General features: G+C 37.3%; 1 protein-coding gene across 1 annotated transcript in view; it reads left to right on the forward strand.

Annotated features, from left to right (window-relative positions):
* The first annotated feature begins 264 nt into the window (after nucleotides 1-264).
* The window catches only part of Nav3 (neuron navigator 3), a 707,491-nt gene continuing 683,192 nt past the window's right edge, over nucleotides 265-24,563 (forward strand). The window contains exon 1 of the mRNA XM_047549063.1: nucleotides 265-377. The gene's annotated coding sequence lies outside the window, so the exon portion shown is untranslated. The remainder of the gene's footprint in view (nucleotides 378-24,563) is intronic.

The following is a 24,563-nucleotide window of genomic DNA, read 5'->3' on the forward strand; positions in this document are numbered from 1 at the left end:
AGGGGTCATGCGGATCTTGGATTTATCTGACTACTCTCAATTTTGAACAGCTTCAACCAGTGAGTTTTCACACCCCCGGCCCCATTTTTAACTTTCAGCTGCATGAGATTCAGGATAAAATTTAGAAGCCAGCATCTGCTACTTGGGTAATCATCTCCTTCAAATTGCTTTTCCAGTTTCTTCTCACTTACATAATGCTTGTGTCCCTTCTCCCTTTGAGCTTCATGAATTATAAAGCTAGTTCCCCTCTTCTGTGCTGTCACAGGTATTTCCCCAGAAGATAGTCTCATGCGAGAAAAATTACGCATTAGCAACGTGAGTGCCACTTGTTTGAATGGAGTAATGAGAAATGAAAGATAAATGCCAGGTGATTCCAGGTTAGTATTCAATGGTGTGTTTGCTACCAGGATTAATGGATGTCTTATTGTGCCTCTTTGCATGTGCTCTTTGGGAAGAGTATGATTAGCATGATGAAAACCTCTCTCAATCGAAGATGTGTAGGTTTTCAGTTATCTGGGACAGGCTACTGTTTACTCTAGGCAAAAGTGCACATTTGCTATAGCTGTAAACTACCTTAAGGGCCAAGAAAATATCAAACCTTATAGATTGCTTCAAACTAATTCAATCCTGGAAAAAGGTCAGTCTGCAAAACTTTTATTATTTTTCAAAATCATATGGCATTCTGTATCCTGAGGCATATTCATTAGCTCCAGGGCTAGGGAGATCATCATCTTTTATTAATATTCTCAGTTTTCTGTGACTTTCTTTCAAGCTTGGCCAGATTCATCCTCTGGACCAATGCCGATTTTCAGGGGGATGTAAACCTATTTTTAGTTTGTTTCATGCACCCCCAGAGTCTTTAAAAGAAAAGAATATGACCATTATTCAGGAAGACATTTAAACTTTTTCAGTTGGAACTTTATTCAAGAATACCACAAATGTAATTGCAAAAGATAACTTAGAAAATCATGGACTGTGGTAGGATATTTTTTTTTTTTTTTGCACCAACTCAGAAAAAATATATTCTAAATGTTGAATATTGGATAATCTGTAGTTAAATCTCAATTTAGTTGTTAGAAAAGAAGGCTCCTGAATTTATTATTTTTTTTTATTAATACATGGGCATGGTTACTCAATATGCTTTAACTACCAATATCTACTGGTGATTGAATGCTTTTCTTGACAGTATGGCCATTACATGTCCCTTCTTTTCTCAATGTACGATATACATATTAATACACATACCAGGATTTTATGGTTAGGTTTTAAATTTTATTTCGTCTGCTGTCTATTTTTATTTTCTCATTTTCAGTTCAATAATTTAAGTTAATGGTTTAGATGAAAAGCAATTGTAGTCATTCCGAGCTTTATAGGCCCATAATTTCTGGCAGACTTAAGAAGGGAGAGATGTACATGGTGCAGCCAGTTTTGAGAAGATGATTCCTACTTTGAATATGCTTGGAAAGGTTACAAACTTGATTTTGAAAAGTGTAGGTTTGCGATTCGAAAACATATCCCAAAAATAAAGTGAAATGAACCTTGGAAAAAGTCTTACAAATTTTGAAGAGGCCTGAAATCATTTTGATGATACTTGTAAACATATTGCCGAAGAGTCATTTCTTAATATTGTGGCACTAGGCATGATGAGAACATGGTAGAAGAACTTTGCATGGTACTCAGATCATATTAAATAATGTTTAATGTACGTAGTTACTGAAATTTCTTTTTTTCTTTTCTTTTTATATCAGGGATTGAACCCAGGGGTGCTAAACCACTGAGCCATATCCCCAACCATTTTTCAAACATTTTATTTAGAGACAGGGTCTCGCTAAGTTGCTTAGAGCCTCACTAAGCTGCTGAGGCTGGCTTTGAACTCACGATTCTCCTGCCTCAGCCTCTTGAGCCACTGGGATTACAGGCATGTGCTACCATGCCTGGCTTGAATTTCTTAATTCCTGTCAACTTTGGAAATTTTTATGTGATATAGCACAGAAATAGTTAAAAATAGTCTTTAGGGGTAATGTCTAGAAAAAGTTAGGCTTTTGAAACCTTTACTTGAATGTAGTCTCCTGTTATAATAATAATAATTATAAAAAATATAAAAATAATGTTTGTTGTGCTTGATATTTACCTCCAGGGCCTTTCTTTAGGAAAAGTGACTAGCCCAAAAAGTGAATACTGTGTATTTTTTCCCTTCGACTCTGGCTGTGAGTTCTAAAGTTTGGGAATCCTAGGAGACATCAATATACTTCAACAGTGTTGAACTGTGTTTTTTAAACTATAGTAGGATGAGCCAAGGCTTTTAGAGTACACTGTTACCTGAACAGTCCTCAATGTGTCTTGTAAGAGACATTAGGTGGAAACAAAATTTCAAGCCAATTCATGTCTGCTGAGATATAACGTTATAAAAGCTCCAAATTGCAACATCTCATATTTATAATATTCTGTCTTCCATAAGTGATAAACTCCATCTATCTAATCACTTTGCTTAGAGATGTTTGAATATTTGGGTAAAGCACAAGTTAGTTTGAAGATCTTTGCCCTTAGACTGCTTGATTTACCTTTGACACATACTCTGTGCTTTTTACTGAGGGAAGGTGGTGTTTTTTCCCCATGCTTTATGATTTGGATGTGATGTGTCCCCCAAAAGCTCACATGTGAGACAATGCAAGAAAGTTTGGAGGAGAAATGATTGGGTTATAGCATTAACCTAATCAGTGAATTAATCCCTGATGTGATTAACTGAGGGGTAACTGGAGGCAGGTGGGTGTGGCTGGAAGAAGTGGTTCATTGGGGGCCTATGAGGTATATATTTTGTATCTGGAGAGTGGAGTCTGTCTCTGCTTTCTTATCACCATTTTGTGAACTGCTTTCCTCTGCCACACTCTCCCACCACGGTGTTCTGTCTCACCTCGAACCCCGAGGAATGGAGCCAGCCTTCTAGGAACTAAGACTTCTGAAACATTGGCTCTCAAATAAACTTTTCCTCTAAAATTGTTCTTGTCAGATCCTTTTAGTCACAGCAGCAAAAAAAAAAAAAAAAAAAAAAAAAACTGACTAAAACACCATGTATTCAGTTTCATAACCAGTTTGTGTAAAGGAATCAGAAGTTATAAATCCTATAGGTGGCAGTACCACAGGCATCAGAAAAGTGGAGCTTCGATCATGACTAAAGAAAATAATCATTTATATAAATTTCAACACTGTGCCAACACATAGTAGATACTCAATAAAAGTACTTGGGCATGTTTTAATTGAACTTTAATACTACCAGCTTTAATCATCCCTGTTGTCCTTTGCAGTTTAATTTTGCTCTGAGTTTGTACTTCGTGTGTGTGGGATGCTGGGAATTGAACCCATGGCTCTGGGCATGCAAGGCAAGCACTCTACCAACTAAGCTATATCCCCAACTCTGAATGCATACTTTGTAATGCCTTTTTCCCTGCTGCCAGCTGCCACCCTTTTACACATAGATTGGTGTATTAGTTTTCAGTTGCTGCTATTAAAAATCATCACGAATTTCTTGACTTAAAACAGCATCCATTTCTTATCTCACAGTTTTGTAGGCAAAAATGCAGGTCTATAATGGCTCAGGTAGGTCTCTACTTAGATCCTTAAAAGGTTGAAATCAGGGTATTGGGTGGGCTAGGGTCTGTCCTAGAGATTCTGAGGATGAATCCATCTCAAGCTCAAGCTGTTCTCTGCAGTTGTGGACAGAGGTCTCTGTTCCTTTGCTGGCTGTCAGTCCTGGACAGTCTTCGCCCCTGGCATCTGTTTACATTCCTTCACCTCCTTCCCAGGAGTCTTTTGTCCTCCACCCTCAATAGTAGTTGGTCAAATCCCTCTCACACTTAAGTCTTTCCAGCCATTTTTCTTTTTTTCCTTCCACATTTCTGATTCTAGCTAGAGAAAGTTTTCTGCTTTCTAGGGCTTCTATGATTAGATTTGGACCATCTGGATAATCCAGGAAAATGTCCCAATTATGAAACTTTCAACCTTAACCACATCTTCAAAGTCATTTTTGCCATGCAGCCATTCAGACAGATTAGTGGATGGCCATCTTTGAGTTGTAGTTCTGCTCTTACAATGGTAAAACTAAAGAACTAGAGCATCTTCTCTTTAGTTTCCCCATTAGCCAGTCGTGAGATTTTGATCCTTCTGCTCACTCAGTGACTGTGTTGGGACCTGAAATCAAGACTGTTTAGGCTGTTGACACCCTGAGTGTTTGAACCTCTCTCTGCCTTTTTTCTCTTTGCCTTCTTTCCTCTCTCAATTTATTTCAATTTTGTTCAAACTTTTTCATTTATTCTAATTATGGCTTTTCTATTTTGTGTTTTATTCCCCATAGTTCACATGTAACTCAAATGGCTTTTGGTAGGTAACAGAATTTTTTTTTCATATCTCATTTAATTGTAATTCCTAAAGTATGGTTCATTTTAGGAATGTGTATGTGTTTGATTATGGCCTAAGGTGCTAACCCACTTGACAAAGATGTATAATAAACAGGTATGTGTACCAAATCTAAAAATCTGAAAAATTTTGAGTTCTGAAACAATCTAACCTCAAATATTTTTGGTAGTCATAACTTCCTGGGTTCCATAGTCCTACATCCCTATGATATGCCGCATAGTTTTGTGACCTTCTTTCCCTCTCTAAGGTGTACTAGGTATCAACTATTTGTTTAAAATGAAAATGAATCATACTTGATTTTATTTTGTGCGAAGTTGTTTTAAAAACTACCTACCTATTCTGCCAATGGCACACATCATTTTGGGAACAGATACTGTGGAACTAGGCCAGAAAAATACACACTCCAAGAATGTATTGCCAAAAGTATTAGGCAAAATGTGCATTATTCATGGAGGGAGGAGGCATCTTTTTTTCGGGGATATGCTTGGTTTTCAGTTAACAAGAAATTCTGGGCATTGTTCCAGAATTTAAATTTACAGTGTTGATAGCAACACATGAATCTGAAAGTTGGAAGATTATGTTAACCGTGGTGGATTCCCTTAAGATATGCACTGGACCTTTCCCATGCCATAAACAAATTGTGAGGGGATAATTTACAGTGTATATTCAGTGGCCGTGTTAATTTACTAATTTGCTTAATTGATACTAAAAACAATGCTTTTCTTTAGCTTTCTTTATCTTGAATGTAGCTGCTGCTAATGCTTTACCTAGTTAATCTCTCACTTGATTTTTAAAAGGCTAAAGAAAATTCATTCAAAAATAAGCCCATGCCTGACTCATAAGTGGTTAATTCAAAGAAAAATAATGGTACTTATTTTCTGATAGTGTTACCTAATTAATATTTAAATCAAGAATCTTCTGTGTTGTGAGTATAGGGTCATAGAGTTAAATGCCTCCCAGAATAAGGGACCTTTGATGTGTGAGGTTCCCTGCCCCCAGCCCTAATCCTCCTGGAGTTTTATCAGATAAGCCCCAGGTAGTTATGTTAGCAACAGGCCTCAGGCACTTACATTTCTATCAGGAGTTATTTGGATCTGGCCCAAGAAGGCTGCTTGGGTGCTCTAAGTGTGTGCTGGGGATGAACGCAGGTCCTGAATCTGCGACTGTATTTTATTCATGCTTATCCCTGTACTCCCCAAAGTACCAAGGGGGTCCCCACCGGGTGGTGGTGTTCCCATTGTTGCTATCTTTTTTTTTTTTTTTTTATTTAATATACTTTCATTGATCTTCTTGCAGAAATAACCTTATTTGAATATCAAGTGCAATTTAAATTAAAATATTCATACAGTGGTAAATGATTATTGCCTAAAAATTTATCCAATTCACTTTTACTGAGAAGTTCAAATGGTTTAGTATTCTGATTGTCCTCTTCTCAGCTATTTTTTTCTCTTTCATAGAGAAAATAATATTTACAAAATATTATTTACAAAATATTTACAAAATGTTTACAAAATTTACAAGTAATATTTACAAAAATATTATTTACAAACAGAATGAATCAAACACCATTACCCTATGTAAATGTATGAGTATACAAATGGTATGCCTCTACTTCATGTACAGAGAAACAAGATGTACCCCATTTGTTTACAATAAAAAAATAAATAAAAATAAAGTAATAATATTTGCAAATAGAAGTAAATATTTCTATTCGTTGCACATCTTTTGGGTGGGGAAGGGTCATGGGAATGGAAATTTCATGAGTTCGTTACCTACTAATATTTCAAAGTCTTGAATCAAAATAATGTCCTTTTTAATTGTTTATTTTTTCACTTTCTGTTTAATAATAGTAAGCATATCAGTTTTTCAAAATTTTTATCTTTTAACTGAAAGATAAGTGGGGGTGGTGAGCAAGAAATACACTTCTGGTTTTCTGTAATTTCATTAGTCTTCAGATGGTCTGTTGCTTTTTAGCCTGTTTTTAACAGACTAACGTTATTATACTTTTGACTCTTCAGTTTTTGAGACTGAAAGTTCTCAAGGTTTGGCCTAGGTACTACTCTTGGATACCCCAAATCTTTCTGGGGTCCATAACTTGTATGTATCTATGAATCTATGTACGTCAGTGAAAATGGTGCATCACAACAGAATCTAACTAAATGTTATAAAGCCAGACAGAAAAAGGTTTACAAAAATGTAGAACATCAAACATCTCTAGTAATAAGAGAAATGCAAATCAAAACTACCCTAAGATTTCATCTCACCACAATTAGAATGGCGATTATCAAGAGTACAAGCAACAATAGGTGTTGACATGAATGTGGGGAAAAAGGTACACCCATACATTGCTGGTGGGGTTGCAAATTAGTGCAGCCACTCTGGAAAGCAGTATGGAGATTCCTTAGAAAACTTGGAATGGAACCACCATTTGACCCAGCTATCCCACTCCTTGGCCTATACCCAAAGGACTTAAAATCAGTGTACTACAGTGATGCAGTCACATCAATGTTCGTAGCTGCTCAATTCACAGTAGCTAGACTGGAACCAACCTAGATGCCCTTCAATTGATGAATGGATAAAGAAACTGTGGTATATATATATACAATGGAATATTACTCAGCCATAAAGAATAATAAAATTATGGCATTTGCAGGCAAATGGATGAAATTGGAGAATATCATGCTAAGTGAGATAAGCCAATCCCAAAAAAACCAAAGGCCAAATGATCTCTCTGATAAGCGGATGATGATACATAATGGGGGGGGTGGTGGAAGAGAGGCAAGAATGGAGGAATGATGGATTGTATAGAAGAGAAAGAGGGTTGGGAGGGGTGGAGAGAAGGAAAAATAACAGAATGAAACAAACATCATTACCCTATGTACATGTATGATTATACAAATAGTATGACTCTACTTCATATACAACCAGAGAAATAAGTTGTACCCCATTTGTTTACAATGAATCAAAATAAATAAATTATTTAAAAAAAATGTAGAATGTCACTGTCTTTGAAAAAATTTTAACACTACGTACATACTTAGGTTTTAATATGTATAGGCTGCGGCAGTACATGTTAAATATTGACATGTATCAATTTTATCAATATTTAAAAATGGGTTGCAGTTTTAATTCTTTGTGGGCGAATGTGGATAGACATAATTCACATAAACAGAAGATCAGTGAGGTCCTCAATACACCTTGACGTTACAGAAATTCCAAGATGAAAGATTGAGACCTGTCTTTTCTAAGACCTCGTAAACTTGCAGTTCCCTGTGTGCTTTTCTTTCAGTTTTACCATTTGAGTAATGGGGCTTTATCAGTATTTTCATTTTAGTTTCTGACACAAATGAGAAAACAGCATTGTTTTCTGATATATTTCCAGGGACATTTGACTAGCATAAGTAGTGCTGTTTGGGGGTGGGAAGGTTGCTGCCAAGTGTTTTGTCTAAAATAAAGTCAACAGTGGGTAAAGAAAGAGCATGAACAACTAACTGCAGCTCACCACCAAACTTCACCAAATCTCAATATTTTATTTGCTCCACATTTTCTTCAAACCAGGATGCTCTTATTCTCAAGGAGAATCATGTTCTGAGTTTAATGTTTATCATTCTTATGTGTATTTTATTCTCTTTATATAGACATGGATTATACATTATATAATGTTTTGAAGTGTTTTGAAGTTTGAAAGGCAGACTAAGTTCTTTTCGTTCATTGTTGGGTTTTGGGGATATATCCCTGTTATCATATGTAACTTTATTTTTACTATCTCATGATGCTTTTTTCTATGATCATATCTGGGTGCATACTTTGTTCTAATGATAGAAATCTAGGTAGTTTCTTGTTTTATACCTTCATAAAATTTCTGCAACAATAATTTTTGAAGAAGTTTTCTTATACACATGAGGCTTTCTCTAGACCCTCTTAAGAGTGGGATTCATAGATAAAGTGTATAGGATTAGTTTCCTATTATGGCTATAAAAAATGTTCACACACTTACTGCCTTAAAACAACACAGATTTGTTCTCTCTTAAGTCTAGAGATCAGAAGTCTGGTTTCATTGGGCTAAAAAAAAGTGTGTGGACAGGGCTGTGTTCCTTTTGGACTCTGGAAAGGAGAATTTTATTTATTTATTTATTTTTTTTCACTGAGCAAAAGAGACTTCTAAAGGTCACCTGCATGCCTTGGCTTGTGACCTCTTCTTCATTATTTAAGCTAGTAGTGTAGCATCTCAAATCTCCCTTTGGTCCTGACCTTCCTACCTCTTTACTCTTACAAGGACCTTTGTGATTACATTGGGCCCACCTGAATAATTTTCCCACCTCAAATCCATAACGTAATAAAATCTGCAAAGTTCCTTTTTTTATGTAATGTGATTTGTTTATAGGTTTTAGGTGTCATGAAACCATGAGTATAAATATCTTTGGCTTTAGTAGATGTTAACACATTACTTTCCAAAGTTGTTTTACCAAGTTTTGCTTTGTTTTGAAAAAATTGGTCAACTTCCTTATCAGCATGTGGTATTTTCAGACTTTAGAAATAAAAAACTTTTGCTTATTAATAGTGTTGAGCATCTTTTCATTGGTATATTGCCCTTTGCATAAATTTTCTTTTCTTACATTGTGTATTTCCATTATGCAAACATAGTTGGACTGTTTTCATTAACAATATTTGCTAATATTTTCTTCCCACTCACATAGCTTTGTGTGATGTTCTTGCAGGTTATTTCTGGGAATCGTATTTTATTAGACAAATACCTAGCAAGATCTACAAACTGACAATTTTCAAAATGTAAAGTAAAACCAGTAACAGTTTTAATATTAATTGAAGTTTATCCAGAGACATGACCATCAAACTACTTATGTGTCTAGTGCTGTTCTTTGTGAGTGTATCCTTGGCAATTAAAAATATGTACATGTTTAAAACCCTTGTGCTTATTTATGATCACAGCAAGAACACTGTTCCCTTTGGTAAGTTCCATTTGTATCATTTTTATGGCAGTCCCATAGTTTCTGTCTCTCTCTCTCTCTCTCTTCTTTTTAATTGGCTCTTTTCAGTTATACACAACAGTAGGATCCATTTTGACATAATTATAAAAGCATGGAATATATCTTGTTCTAAATCAGTACCATAGTCTCTCACCTGATTTCCCTTCTTTCAGTATCATATACCATCTGCCCAATTCATATGCAGCCCAGAAGCCAGACTGATCTCTCCCCAGAATTCTTTGAGGAGGATCTCTCTACAGATGCTCCTAACAGATTTCTTAACCTTTTTTCATCCATGGACCTTTTAGAATTTAAAGACAGTTATATTTGCTTTCAGCATGTGTATGTGTATTTCTCCCAAACACGTGCAGTATAATTGTACCTCTAGAGTGTGAACATTCCACAGATATAGATAGCCTGTCTTCCAAATTAAAACATCGGAGTTGCAGAATTAAGATGAAGCTTATTAATTTACACATCAAATCGTGGTGCCCTTTATGATCTAACCCTTTGCCAGATTAATCTCCCACTACTATATCCCTAATGAACATTCCACAACTTGAAATTCTTTGAATATGCTGTGCTCTTAACAGTTTAAGTTAACAGAGATTCTGGAGGCAGGAATCTTACATCTATTTCTCTATATCTGATAAGCATTTTAAAATATAGAATACTGTTCATACATTTGCCAGATGCTTTAGACAGCTTTCAATGACTTTATTTTCTCCTTTTATCAGCTTAGAATAGCTTGATCATGCCAGCAACCCTGGACAACGGAAGACTATTAATTCTATAGCATTTAAAAAATTGGGTATCATTTCTTGCTGTCTTTTTAAAATCCTGTTCTACAAGTCACCTCTTTTTTTGGGTAGGAAAAGCAAGAGCCAGTGTAGTTACAATGAAGTTCTAAACCCAGATTAGCTATGTTAATCAGCTACTTCACAGTTGCAGGTTGGACAGAATTCATTGAAATTTGTTTTAATGAAGTTTTGTCTTAGTCCACTTGGGGTTGCTATCACAGAATGTTATGGACTAGATGATTTGTCAAGAAAAGATTTAGTTCTTGGATCTAGGGGCTAAGAAATCCAAGAACATGGTAATGGAATCTGCTCAGCCTCTGTTAAGGCCTCGTTGCCTCATGACATTGTACCAAGCAAGAGAGAGCCAAGGAAGATGAACCTGCTTTTATAATAACTCACTCCTGAGAATTAGCTCATTTCATCTTCCTTTGAGATGTAGCCCTCATGACCTAAATATCTCCCCTTAGGTTCCACCTTCTAACACTGCTGCATAGGAGTTATGATTTCAACACACAAACTTTTGTGGGACATGTAACAAAGGATATTTGATTCATGTAACCAAAGTACAACATTATGTTCTTATCAGGTATAGCCTGATCTAGGCTTCAGCACCATTTTTCTGTAACTGCCTTGCCTATGTCCTCCTCCTTGAGTTGTCTTGTCTTTAGAATATTTTAGGACAGAAAAATGGCTACCAGGTTGTAGGCCACATACTCCATACCACATTATCCAAAAGTACATTGAATACCCTTTCACAACCCCAGAACAGGAGTCTTGGGGTTGACTTTGGAACAACTTAGACCACATGCCAACACTGTGGTGAGGGCAATCTCAAGTGTTAAGGTGGTTTAACCCCCAGGTCACTGTTCTTCAATTAAATAAATGTAGCACATTTAATGATGGGCATCTGGATAAAAATATTTAAGATCAAGTCCAAGAGCATAGATTCTCTATACACCACATCTGGACTTGGAACATTTAACTAAAGCTTGAATGATTAAAAAGAAAAAAAAATAAAAGGAAACAGTTTAAGGCACCACACATAACATGGCAGAAAACTAGTTTCCTCATCTTAAAAGTGAGCATCCTGTTATCTACCACTGAGGGTTATGAGTGTCAGGAGATGTGACAAGTCTGCAATTTTATCTTATTTATTAGCTTAATAAGTTAGCCTGGCAGAATTCACGTTTGCTGACAAGAGACAAACTTCTGATCAGATGCAAATGATTTCATTGCTTAGAGCAGTAGTAGTATCAGGAGTATTATCATTTGAGCCCCTGTCCCCAGAGGGCAATGCAGAGAGGGACAAGAGATGAGGGATGCCTGCACAGGCAGCAGCTTACATTCTAGAAAAGGAGCCAAAACTAGGGAAGCTGAATCTCTTATGATATGCTTTAAGCAAACCTGCCTGATCCTTGTTTTGGATAGAAACCTTATCTTTATTTTACTGGACAGTAAATAAACCTGCCCTTTGTTCCAGAGAGAAGTACTCTTTTTATCTTTCCAGGCTGTTTTCTTCATGTATGTCCTTGAAAAGATAGTTCAAAACAAAGGCTGTTGGTTCCTCCGCTTGCAAGAAATGCATGAATGCTGAGGACTCATGGAAAAGTGTCTCCTACTACATCCACACTTTGTTTTTATACCATCTTGGCTTCTGGAGAATTTCCCCATGAGTATGTCATTCCATTGGACACTCTAATTAATCTGGCTGGCAGAAGCTGGACCAAATCTGTTTAATTTGTCTCATACAGTATTTAATTAAGGCTTTTATCAATAGGATTCCAAGTGGCATGATGAGGCTAACTTCATCCCCCAGGGTTCCAACCATGCCGACCAGAATTCCAAACCTAGCTAACAAAACAAATCCCGCAAACATCAGTCTGTTTTAGAAAACCTGGTGACTTTAAAGTTTCTGTGTTGGTCTCTCCATTTGGCTTAGGGCATCAATACAGGCACAGCAGGATATGCCAGTGATCCCTGCCTGGGACCACAACAGATAAGGCAGGTAAGAGGGCAGTGATCTGAGGCTGACTGGAATACCTTCCAGGGCCAAGGTAAGGTCATCGATCACTGTAGCTAAAGTTTGGGACAGATTCCAACTCACCTTTCTCATTTAGATGGCCTATGTTGTAGTGAAAATTGGCCACAGGGTGTGTGCATAAATCACAAGTCAGTTATGCCTCCAGGAAATTCCCCAATTAGGTGGTTTTAGATTTCTGAAGTCCTCTAAGGTCTACATGATCTATTTATAGTGGTGTTAAACCTCACTGTCTTTAATAGAATCTGGGCTTTGTCCCTCTTTTCAGCTTATCTTGCTCCTAGCTTCCCCTCACTTTGCATTTTTAAGCCCCTGTGTTTGCAGTGCTCCCTGTAGCACTTAACCCTTGTTATGGGGTGCAACTTAAGAACAGACCGATCACCACTGAGAAGTCCAAATTTGAGAGTCTTTATTAAGCTGGCCAGCTGACTGTCTCACACAATGCCCCAAAAAATGGCTATTGGGAGAACAGCCCCGACCACAGGGTTGCAGGGGTTCTTATACCAAAAATCACATTAATCATAAGTGTCTGTTGTTATGATTCAAAATTACATTAACATCATGAGATCATTGACAGAGGGGGAAGTGGGTCAAAATGACCCTTACCTAGGTACAAACTAAAGAATGGTTACTAACATCCACACAATCACCATTCACATGGTACATTGTTTAGGAGCAATAGGAACCAAAAGAGAGCAATTCTTTACTACATAGGAGTTGCCATTGTATATCATTAAACATGTCACACCAAGTAACTGATGATGGGCACAGAGGTGGGGTGTTCCCATGGGAGAAGCTTATTTCCTACATAACAAGGAGTCTTAGAGCAAAATGGAGTCTGTTTAGTCATTTCCCTTAGAGCCTGGCCTAGAACATTCTCATGGAGTCAGATCTGTCAGCCCATCACACCCTTCCTTTCCCAAGCTGGGCCCTCCTTGTAAAATGACATTTCTATCAATCTCAGCCTAATTAATTTCCATTCACCCTTTGTTGTACCTGTGCTTATTCCACTGTCTTATTGTACTATATCTTATGTCGATGTGCTGTGTTCTGCTCTATAGCACTTATCCCAATTTCAATTGACAGATTAGTTATTTCATTAGTGTCAGTCCAGTGCCATACTGTACACTATGTGATGGATGGGAATTGCATTTGGTTTTGCTTATCATTTTATTCATATATCTATTGCACACAATGACTAGAAAGCAGTAAACACTTATTAAGGAATTTTTAAAGATATTTAAAATTAAGTGAAAAGAATATTAGTGTCAAGCCCTTGAGGAGTGAGCCCTCATTAATCACAGGTGGCTTATAGTTAATTGTAGCTTGACAGATCAGGAAAGAAGATCCAGTGACCAGATACTAAGTAAAAATACAGGGTGGTGTGCAAGCTTAGCAAAGGAAGCACATAAGGCAGACCAAGAAAAGAATGTTTAAAGCATTGGGAAAAACACCTGGAGGCTAGAGAGTACAGCATTTGCTTACTAGAAATCAGCAACCTACCAAATGGGCAGGCAGCAATTAATCAAGGGGTGACATAAGTTATAACTAAACCCCAGGCTGCTTGGAAGGCTTAATAATCCGTCAGAGAGGTAAGGTACTAAAATGATGATAGGTGATTTGATTCCTCAGTTAGTTCCTCAAAGTGTTCAGGGTAGGGAAGCCCTCAGGTGGTGCCTGGGTAGAACTTTCTCTCTCAAATGAATTATGGCAGGATTCTGATGAAGTTACTATTTCATAGTGCCTGGAAGATCTTTAATTTCACCTGCACTTCTAGTTTTTTTGGTCAGGGTAGTTCACTGAGTCCTGAAAATGTCAATCATTTCCCCACTTGGCTGTGTAAGCCCCTCAAAGCCAGGCACTCTCCTTATTCTCTGTATGTCAATTATCTAGTATGGTGCCTGGGATACACTGAGTAGCGATTCCATGACCTTTTCCTATGTGAACTCTGGAGAGACAGCTGAGTTTCCACCAAGCTCTGCCTTATCTTGCTATATAACCTCAGAGTTCACTTGACATTCTCCTTGCATTCGCTTTGTCATGGGGATACCAAGGTTCTGAAGATTCTTGTGAGAACTGTATGAAATAATTTTCTAGGAAGTATTTATAGTTCTCAATGAATGTTAGATTTCATCGTCAGGGATATGATAAGGCTGGGCATCGTGGCACACAGCGATTTGGGTTGCTGGGGCAGGTAGATTGCAAGTTCAAAGCCCACCTTAGAAACTGAGGCTGTGTCCCAAAATAAAAAACAAAAATAACTGGGGATGTGGTTCAGTGGTTTAGTGCCCCTGGGTTCAATCCTCTGAACCGAGGGTGAGGGGCAGGCCATATGAAAGCCCGCCCTCTCTAAGTCTTGATAAAGTAAGGGTATGGGAATCTTAAAATCAGAACATTAATAGCTTTGTGTAATTGAAAGTTGGGAGGCATACCTGGACTTTTCCCCTTCAAAGGATGACTTGGGGTTCCAGCATCCTCCTCTCTCCTGGTTCTGTCTGTGCCCCAGAGCCTCCTTTGGATTTTAAACTTTATCTTCCTATCCAGATGGCCAATGAGTGCAAAGAGGGTATGGAGGATCAAGCTGGTGGTTATAAGGGCCAAGTCTAGCAGTGATATAGTTCCCTGCTACCCATGTTCTATTAGTCAGAATTCCGTCACATAGCCCCAGGAAAATATAAGACTGGAGAACTAGATTCCTCTGTGCCTCCAAAAGGGTAGGAGGACCTTGTATTGTTTCTAATGAAACAGATTTCATTAATAATATCTACCTATCACTCATGGCCAGCATGAATATCATGTTCATTGCAGTTAATTTAGTTTTATTAACATCTATATTGTTGTTATTTCCATTGTTTGTTTTTACAAATTGCCTGGTGTGGCCACATCCTATCTATGGCTAGACTCAATCTGACAGCTGGAAGACCAGTGGGAAACATGGCACAAACAAGGGACAGGCCTCCAAACACACAGCACGATTGTTTGAAGCTGTTTTATGTCTTGGAAACTGCAAGAACCACAGAGATATTTCTTTGTGATATCTATTGATTTCTTATTAAACTCCTCTTTGATTTAATTATGGGTTTAAATAGATGCCATTTTCAGCATTAATAATTTCTAGCAGCTTCATATTTGACTTTGAGATTATAGCTAAACTAAAACTTTTTCTAGTAGGAAATATGTATGTGTGCCTGTGTGTGTGTGTGTGTGTGTGTGTGTGTGTGTGTGTGTGTATTGCAAGTTCAAAGTCAGTCTTAGCAAGACCCTGCTGACTGTACATACATGTTAACTATATGACAGGCTTTTTAGCAGTTATGTCTCCAGATTCTGTTCCATAGGTTAGGCATCATCTCTTTCACTAAGAAGAGGTACTTTATTCTTATAATGAGACAATCGACCATTCTTATGGTGGCAGTCATCCACTGGTTCTTTGGTATTATTTTTATCTATACTTTTCATTCCTTTAACAAAGAGCATTTTGGATTCCCCAAGCAATGAAAAATAAAAAAGTGGATAAGTGTCCTCCTTATTGCTCTTAAACCTCAGGGATAATCAGATGCATTACAACTCTGTTAAGCAATTTAATAACTTGCATACTCCAATAGTAAGAACATATAAAACAAGTAGGACAGTACCAAGTTAAGTAGGACATTTCCCTTCTAAACATGGAGAAGCAGCAGCACTGTATTGAATCAATGGAATTAAAACTCTCCTTCGCCCTCACCTTTGCAGTCATTTAAGGCTGATATACACTTCACAGTGATTGGCTCGTTTACTTTTGAGCATGATCAGGTGTTTTTCTTGCATATATTCAAAAGTGTGCCTTTTGTGTAGTAGAGTAATTGTGAGATCTGGTTTATAAAATTGTGTTAATACTGCTCCAATTAGGGTCATATACTTGGGTTAATACTACTCCTGGTCATGGAGACTGCTGCCTTGGGCGCAAAAGAAAGAATAGTTTAGCGTAAGTCTCAAAGTTTATCCTTGATTTTAGATAGCTTTAAATCTAGATATTAAAATTGAAATATGTCTGGTTTCTATGTTAGGTTCATGATATTGGGGTTAAAGTCTCATTGAATACATCTTTTCTCTAAGTCGTATTCTTTGATATTATCTGTCCTCTAAACTCCTCTTTTCCCCTTGACTTACATCTTCTCATTTCCTACTCTCCCCCTGCCTTCGTGACCCTGGTAACCCATTTTATTGTCTATCTCTGTGTATTTGACTTTTTCCCTTTTTACATTCAGCATGGAAGTGAGATCATAACAATATTTTTTAGTGTCTGGCTTATTCCATTGGCATGAAATCCCTTCAGGTTCATCCACAGTGTGGCAAATGAAAAATATTCCGTAATAAATATATATAATTTTTTTAAATCCCTTTATCCACCAATGGACATTTTAGTGGTTTCTAGGTCTGTGTTATTTTTTTCTTTTCATTTTTTCCTTGCTTTGTTGGGGATCAAACATAGGCCTTACCGTGTCAGACAAGCACTCTGCCACTGAGTAATGCCTCACCCTGCTGGGTCCTTGTCCTTGGCTCTTGCAGATCATGCTGCAGTGAACTTGGGATGCACATATCTTTACAGGGTGGTGATTTCAGTGCCTTTGGGCATATTCTCAGAAGGAGGATTTCTGGGTCATGGTAGTTCTATTTTTAATTTCTTTAGGACCATCCACACTGTTTTCCATAACAACTCTACCAATCTACATTCCCACTGATAGTGTACAAGGGTTCCCTTTTCTCCACACATGTACCAACTCTTGTTATCTTTTGCCTTTTTGATAGTAGTCATCTGAACAGGTATGAGGTGATACTTGGTTGTGGTTTTGATGTACATGGCCCTGCTTTGTGAGGTTGAGCACCTTTTCATATAAGCATTGTCCATTTGTATGTCACCTTTGGAGAAATGTTTCTTCAGATGCTTTGCCATTTGTTGAAATTGGGTTAGTTTTCCTACTAATGAATTGTGTGAGTTCTTCATATTTTTGGATATTAACTCCTTATGAGACATACGGTTTGCAAATGTTTTTATCCCAAATTGTAGGCCACCTTTGTTGTTGGATTGTTTCCTTGACTGTGCAGAAGCTTTTCAGTTTATAGTTCTATTAATTTGAGCTTTGTAGTCTGAGCTTTTGCTATGATACCCCAAAAATCATTGCCATGTTGGGAGGGGAGCTTTTCCCTTATGTTTTCCTAAGTCCAGGTCTTCATTTTGGGTTGATTTTTGGGGTTCATTTTTGGGTGTGATGTAAGACCAAGAGTGGCTTCTGATAAAGGGCTGAAGTTGAAGCTCAAGGGTTGTAGCTTTCCTGGCCATGGTTTCCAGGTTCCTCTTTATTCAGCTGTCTTTAGTGACCACATCAAGGAGCTGTTGCAGCCTATCACATGTGACCAAGATAGTCTTAAAAGGAATTATTTGTCAGCATAAAATTTCTATTTAGTAAGATGTCAAGGGCATATTTTTGTCAGTAAGACTTTACTTCTTGGACCATGGCGGGAGCCCAAGGGTTCAGTAAGAATGGCAGCATTGTTTTCTTGGCTTTGTTTTCTCTTGATGTGTTGTATTTTTGTATTTTATGTGTGATTAGCAACTCTGTGCACAGCTTTATTGACTTCTAAACTAAGCAAATGGAACAAACTCTGGTGGTGCAAAGTGCTAAGTGAGCAAGCCGCGGGGAGCACATTATGGGAGGCCATTCACTCCCTCAGCTCTGCTGAGATTTGCTTTCCAGTGCAATTCAGGAGGCTGGTTATGGTCTACCAAGTTCTAAATAATCTGGGCTTACTCACCTCAGAAATTAGCTCCTCCTTATTCCATCACCACAATTTATCTTAGCGCATCTTTCTTGTATCGTCTATGGGGATGTCTACAAATTCCTCATTTAAGGGACTTTTCCTACAACAGTGACCCCTTGTTGGTAATGAGAGGCAGGGTGGTAGTGGTTAGGAGCTGGGCTTTTTGAAACTGCAGTACGCATGGTAGTTCAGGAATGTTGGTCAATTTTCTGCAACTGGTGCTGCTGTTACTTATAAGAAAAAACTACTGTGTCTAAGGTACTGTTGTAACAAACACTAATTATTTTAATGATCACCCCAACCCTATCCTGTGGGCATTATTATTATCTCCATTTTATAGATGATGAAACCAAGAAAATTATTGATACTCTGATGCTCGGAGTCTTCAACTGCAAAATGAGAATAATGACAGTGTTGAATTAACTGAAAGGTGGTAAGGGTTAAATGAGATTTTTGTAAATAATAGAACCTTTTATAAATATAAGCTTAATAAATACTAGATTTAATTATGATAATGTATCTTGTATTAATATGGTAGATATTTATATTTCCTATTAAATATGTGTGTATACATATATAAATTTCATGTGTGTGAATATAAATTGATTTTGAATTGGTATTTTAGGGCTTTATATCACTTGATAATATCATAAAAGTGTACATATTTTCTTTTTAATCTGAAACCATCTATTTAATCCATTTGGACAAGGATGTTAATTTCTTTGCTTTTTGGGGAGCAGGAGGATCATCTGACTCCTGATTCCTGGGAATTTATGTATCCATAGGAATGCTGAGAGACTCCATTCTGTTTGAGGTGTGATTGCTCTCAGATGAGACTGTACCTGCACGCTCTAGGCCTGATGTTTATTCTAAGGCTGAGACCCAATAGAGCATTCATCAAGAAAAGTATATTTAATATTTGGACAAATGCATTTAAAATTCACATACTTATTATTCTGTTCCTCTATTTTAGTTGTAAAAAAAAAAAAGGAGAGGAAACGATGCTTGTTATTTGGAAAACTCATGTTTTGTGATGCTTTTGTGTTTATAATAATCTCTAGTTACTTCAAGGTCTGGAAAGGGACTCTGGAAGAGATAATTTAACTGGCTTTGTGTACAAATGTGCAGCAACCATAATGAAATCAATTTTTCCCACAATTCTTCACAATCAGCTGGTTTGCATGTATCTTTATATGCATTAGAACTAATCAGAAATAAAACATCATTTAATTAGGAGACATCCAATAATTAATCATTTCCTGTATCTGCATTTCCACCCTTGTTTGCAAAAACTAAGACTTCCCAACAGTCGCTTTAACTTTGTTGCTTAGTAGCACATTTTCAGTGCTGAAGCAGCTTTTTTTTATTAAATTTCTCAGATGATAACCATTATTCCCCTCAGCTGTTTTTGGACCTTCAAATCTATGCTAATACTGAGATTGCTGACTTCATATAGCAAATTTGACTTGTCTATTAAGAATAACAATAGGTGGGCTTGTCATTGTCATGCATTGGGGTGGCCAGGATAAGAAGAATATGAACAGAAGCAGGGGGAAATAAAAGCACAGAACCAAATAAAACTTTGGGGAAAAAAATCTCAAAACAAAGGAGGAGTATCCTCTCAGTCCTTATTTTATTCCAAATGAATCTGACTTATCTTCCTTAAATATTCTTTCTATAAGCAATAACAGGAAAGGACAAAAAGAAAACACTGATACTTAAGAAAGTTTGTCACTAGCACGTATAATGCCTACTTTCTTAGGAGCAAGATTGTACCTTTTTGTGACTTGTTATACAATTTATTGGTAGGGAATCCCAATTGATTCTACTTTGCAGTTGGCCAATTAGAATATTTTTCTTCTGAGACCTTGGTGAGGTGCACATGTAATGTTTGATGTCTCTTGAGATGATGCCTCTAGTAGTTGTATTTCGTGGCAGTCACTGTGGAAGGAATATCTTTTATCAGTGGTTTATAGTGAACCACTTAATGATGTGAATGCTTTGGTGTTATCCAGTTATCCATGTGGTTGAAAGCAACCAAAGTGTTGATAGAACAGAATCCACTTTTATCCTGCTCCCCTCCCCCCTACCAAAAGGACCATGACTATAAAGAGAATTGCCTTACAAATAATTTAACATGGTTAACTTCAGCTATTGATCTCAAAAGTCTTCTTGATAACCATCTCTAATAGTGAACTTTGGGGAAAGCTTTATAGTCTCTACCCTGTTACTTGCTTGAATAAAGTCCCAGTCCACCCATTTCCTAAACTTAACTATGGTAGGTACATACCCATGATGAGCAGAATCAGCATATAATTTGGTGAGATGAAATTCTTGTAGAGATTTGAGACAGAATAAACACATTGGCCTGTTTTGTACATTCCACTGCAACAAAGAATGATGGAGCTAATTGATGTAGGTTGTGAATGGAGGCCTTGGCTCTACACACAGCAACAGGAAGCAGAAACCTCTGCCTGAAGATTCATGCTGCATATTAACAAAATGGTTTCTGCTGGTGCATGCTGTCCTGTTGGGATTATTCTGGGAGAGAAACTCTTCCAAAAGACTCTTGAGGCTCCTTTCTGCCTTAGTACCTTGGAACTTAATATTCTCTTCCCCAGAACCTCTTGACCTCCATCTTTCCTAGGCAGGTGCCTCTCCATTGTTGGGAGATCAGCTCTGATGTCTACTTTTCAGAGTTTGCCTTTCCTGACGCCAAACTAAGGCAGCACTACTGCTATGCACTGTCTCCCAGCTGTTTTGGGCCTATCACTTATTACTTTACTTATTTGTTGATTTATTGTGTATCTTTTCTCATCCCACTACTGGAATGAAAGATCCAGGGCAAGGAGGGACCTTGTCTTTCTACTTTGTGCCCTATTGCTTAACAAATAATTTTTGAATAAAGTTGTTGATACCCAGAAAATACAGGTATCTCAAAAATGATTTTCTTTTACAGCTGTTTATGAGTAACAGTGATAGTTACAACAGTAACACTCTCAAAAGTATTTTGAGGACTGTGTGGCAGGCATCAGCCTCAGCACAGAACTTTACTCATGTTTTCCGATGCCAGTCTCAAAACAATCTAATTTAGACACTATCATTATGCCCATATTATTGATGCATAAATTTTCCTACCACTTGGCAAAGTTCACAGAACTGGTAACTGGCAAAGCTGGGATTAAAAGGCAGACAATTCGATCCTAGTGTTTGCAGTGAACTATGTATTTCAAGTCCCGAGGCATTTTTCCCTGGAACATGACACAATTTTCAAGCTTTGCTTTCACATGAATAATTAAGAATACTTGATGGCTGGCAGTGTGACCTGCTATGATAGTTTTAGAATTCCATTTTGAGTAATATTGAATGACAGAATCTCTAAAGATGGCTCTTTTTTTGTTAACCCAAACAGACTCTGTATTCCATATTCTTAGTTTTTTGTGCAGACCGTGCAAATGGTAATTGTTGTTTCAGACATATTATGAAACAACTGTTGTTTTGTATTCAGTTGTCTAGCAAAAATTTTTCTGCTTACATATATCAATTATTTCTACAGTTAGGTGTTCCTTTACTGAGACATGGAGTAGTGTTAAATTGACTAGAAGTTTCTTTTTAGTTGTCTTAACTGTCAAATGTGGTTCAGTTAACATTTCAGCAAGGGTTTACCCATGATTTCCACATATAACTAAATCAAAGATAACATGTTGTGTTGGAATTTTCTCATCTCTTTGTTGAGACATTTGCTATGTTTGTGTCTGATATAAGCAATAGAGTCCTAAAGTGGTCACATTATTCAGAAGTGAAAATGTGAAATGGAAAGCACACTTTTGACCCACAAAAGCATATAGTGCCCTAATCCTCTGTGAAAGTGGGATGGTGAGAGACTTTAATATGGCAACTATTTGATTTTTGACAGACTTGTAGAAAAATATCAAACCAGGTAACTAGCCTGAACCATCGTCCATAAACTTAAGTGCACTGAAAATATTTCATTTCTTCATTATATTCTGCAATTGATTCCAATGTGAAGTCCCAGAAACATGGTGGAAAATTCAAGCTAATTTTAAGTGCCCTCCTTCCTCTAGAGTTGTGCAGAGGACCCAGGGTTATGCATACACAGTAAGATAATGGTACAGGCTCTTTTTTCATTCATTGGTGATCAGTATTTGGTGGTCACTGCTGCGAGACACCATCATTTCAGAACCAAATATGTCTCTTGGGTCTTGACTCCATTAATTCTATGCTTTAATTTGGTTCTAGGAATCCTAAGCAAAGTTGAGGCTCTAGAAACCATGGTAGCTAGACCACCTCTCACTTTGTCTCATGAAGCAGTTCCCCTACTAGGTCCTGACTCCACTACAGAGCAAGGTGCCAGTTCTCTGACCTGTCTCCTTCCTCACCAGAAAATACTGCTTCCCTACCTTTGGGCTAAGGCTTTTCAAAATTACACTCAATGGGCCAAATCTCCAAAATGAATGACAAGACAATGAACACAAGATAAACAATTGGATATTTCAACAGATCATTCTATCACTGTAAAGTTAATATCTTTTAGAAAAAGATTGTTGGTAGCAGCCTTTTATGTCCATTTATTTTATATAACTAAATAGTCATTTTGAAGATAAGGTCTGTGCTTCAGGTGATATCATCCAAGGTGATGTCTAGGTTGGTTTTACTAAATGATTATCCAGAGTCATTGGGAGAAAGTTTTAAAAGACTCTTAAAAATCTGATGTCATCAGAGTCTTGTTCTCATCATGGGAACACTTAATATATTAAGTAGTACTGAAAAGCAAGTGAAGAAACTCTCCAAAGTAAGACACTTTTACCAAGGAGGTTTTTATGCTCTCAAACTATTTGGCCAGTTCTCCTTTCCCTGAATGAGCAGACAATTAAGGAATTCCTCACCATTACTGGCAGTCTCTGACCTCCACATGAAGCAGCTGTTGGGTTGGTGGAGTAGGAGGAGAGCCACACAGCGCCCCTTCTGGGTTCCTGAGAAATAGCACTCCTTCCAGCAGCAATTTCTTCCAATAGGATCAAAAGGCAAGGCTTATGGATATTTGACCATTATAATACCACAAACACCAACTGACTGTAGACAAACGTGAAGCAGACCCAGAAAGAAGGCTTTCTTTTGGTGTTCTTGCTCAATTCATTAGAGAAATGTTTTTCCCCCTTCTTTGTCAACTGTCACTGAATATTCTCAGATGTGTTTGGCATTTGGATAAGAATAAATCGCGTTCAGACTGTTTACTTGTGGCAGTTCTCTTGCTTTGCATCAACTGTTATTTAAACCGTATTTCTAATTTCACTTTGAAAAGCACATGATAATGGAATTAATTTTGCTTTGATCTGGGGCCTTCTCTGTTGACTGAATACTATAATTTACCCAATACACTGACTTTGATATGTTTTTCTTGATTAAGCTTACATAGGTATCGCTTGTCACAACTGGAGGGGCTACAATAATTTTACTGTTCATTGAATGTCAAATTAAAAATGTATATGAGATAGTTAAGGATCCTATCCTGGTTAATTATTCTGTTGGAATTTCTAAAATTCTGTGGTAATGATCTGAAACATTCTGAAGACCTAATGCCTGAATGTTTTAAAAGGGAGAATAAGAAACCCAGCAAACTTGAAAATGCAATATGAAGGATAATAGGGAAAAGTAAATGAGATGCAGTCATTTAATCACCCCCCACCCCAACCAGCGAGGCAATTGCTCACTTTTGGGGGATGAATGCTCTTGTTATTTATCAGTATTATGTTGTGTGTTTGTAGCCAAGAAGTCATGTGCACAAAGCTCTCCTGCAAAAACATACATAGGCTTATTGGGGTTCAGTGTGTGGTACCTGATGAATGAATGAGCCAGTAGTTTCTTTCTCATTATGTTGCTCTGACTCATGTTTTGATTGACTAAAACCTATGATTCTAAGAAAGATCATGAGCTATGAAATCACACATCTTGGATTCTTCTTGTTCTAAAACTAGGGCAAGACATTTGCTTTTCTGAACTATCATTTCCTCATTTATAAATTCAGGAAAGAACCCCTAACTGCTAGTGACTGTTGCAGGTCCAAATAGGTTGATTTATAAAAGACTGCTGAATGCGTTATAAAGTACTCTGAAATATTGGAATTTTACCTTGCCGCTTGGATTGTTTGAACATGGTTGTAATTTCCCAGAGTCTACAGGCCTTCTGATCCCACTGAGGGAGTTTGTAGACTTTTTTTTTTCCCCTGCGTATTTGTTACTCCCATAGTTCATCAAAGGACAATCTGAAATTGCTCTTTTTGTTTTGTATAAAAATAGTTTATTGTGAACTGCAGTCTAACCATTTATCTTTGGGGAGAGAAAATAGGTTGGAGGAAGAATATATCATAAGAATCCTAAAGATATGGAAAGTTTGAACTCAGTTGTCATGGTGATAGGATTTTGCTCTAAGCAGCCAGGTGGTCCCATATGGTAGAGGACCACTCTAAATGAAATCTTTATTTTTAAAACTGAAAAGGATCTTCATCTTTCATTC

Source organism: Sciurus carolinensis, chromosome 4 (genome assembly GCF_902686445.1).
Source record: "Sciurus carolinensis chromosome 4, mSciCar1.2, whole genome shotgun sequence".
Lineage (NCBI taxonomy): Eukaryota > Metazoa > Chordata > Mammalia > Rodentia > Sciuridae > Sciurus > Sciurus carolinensis.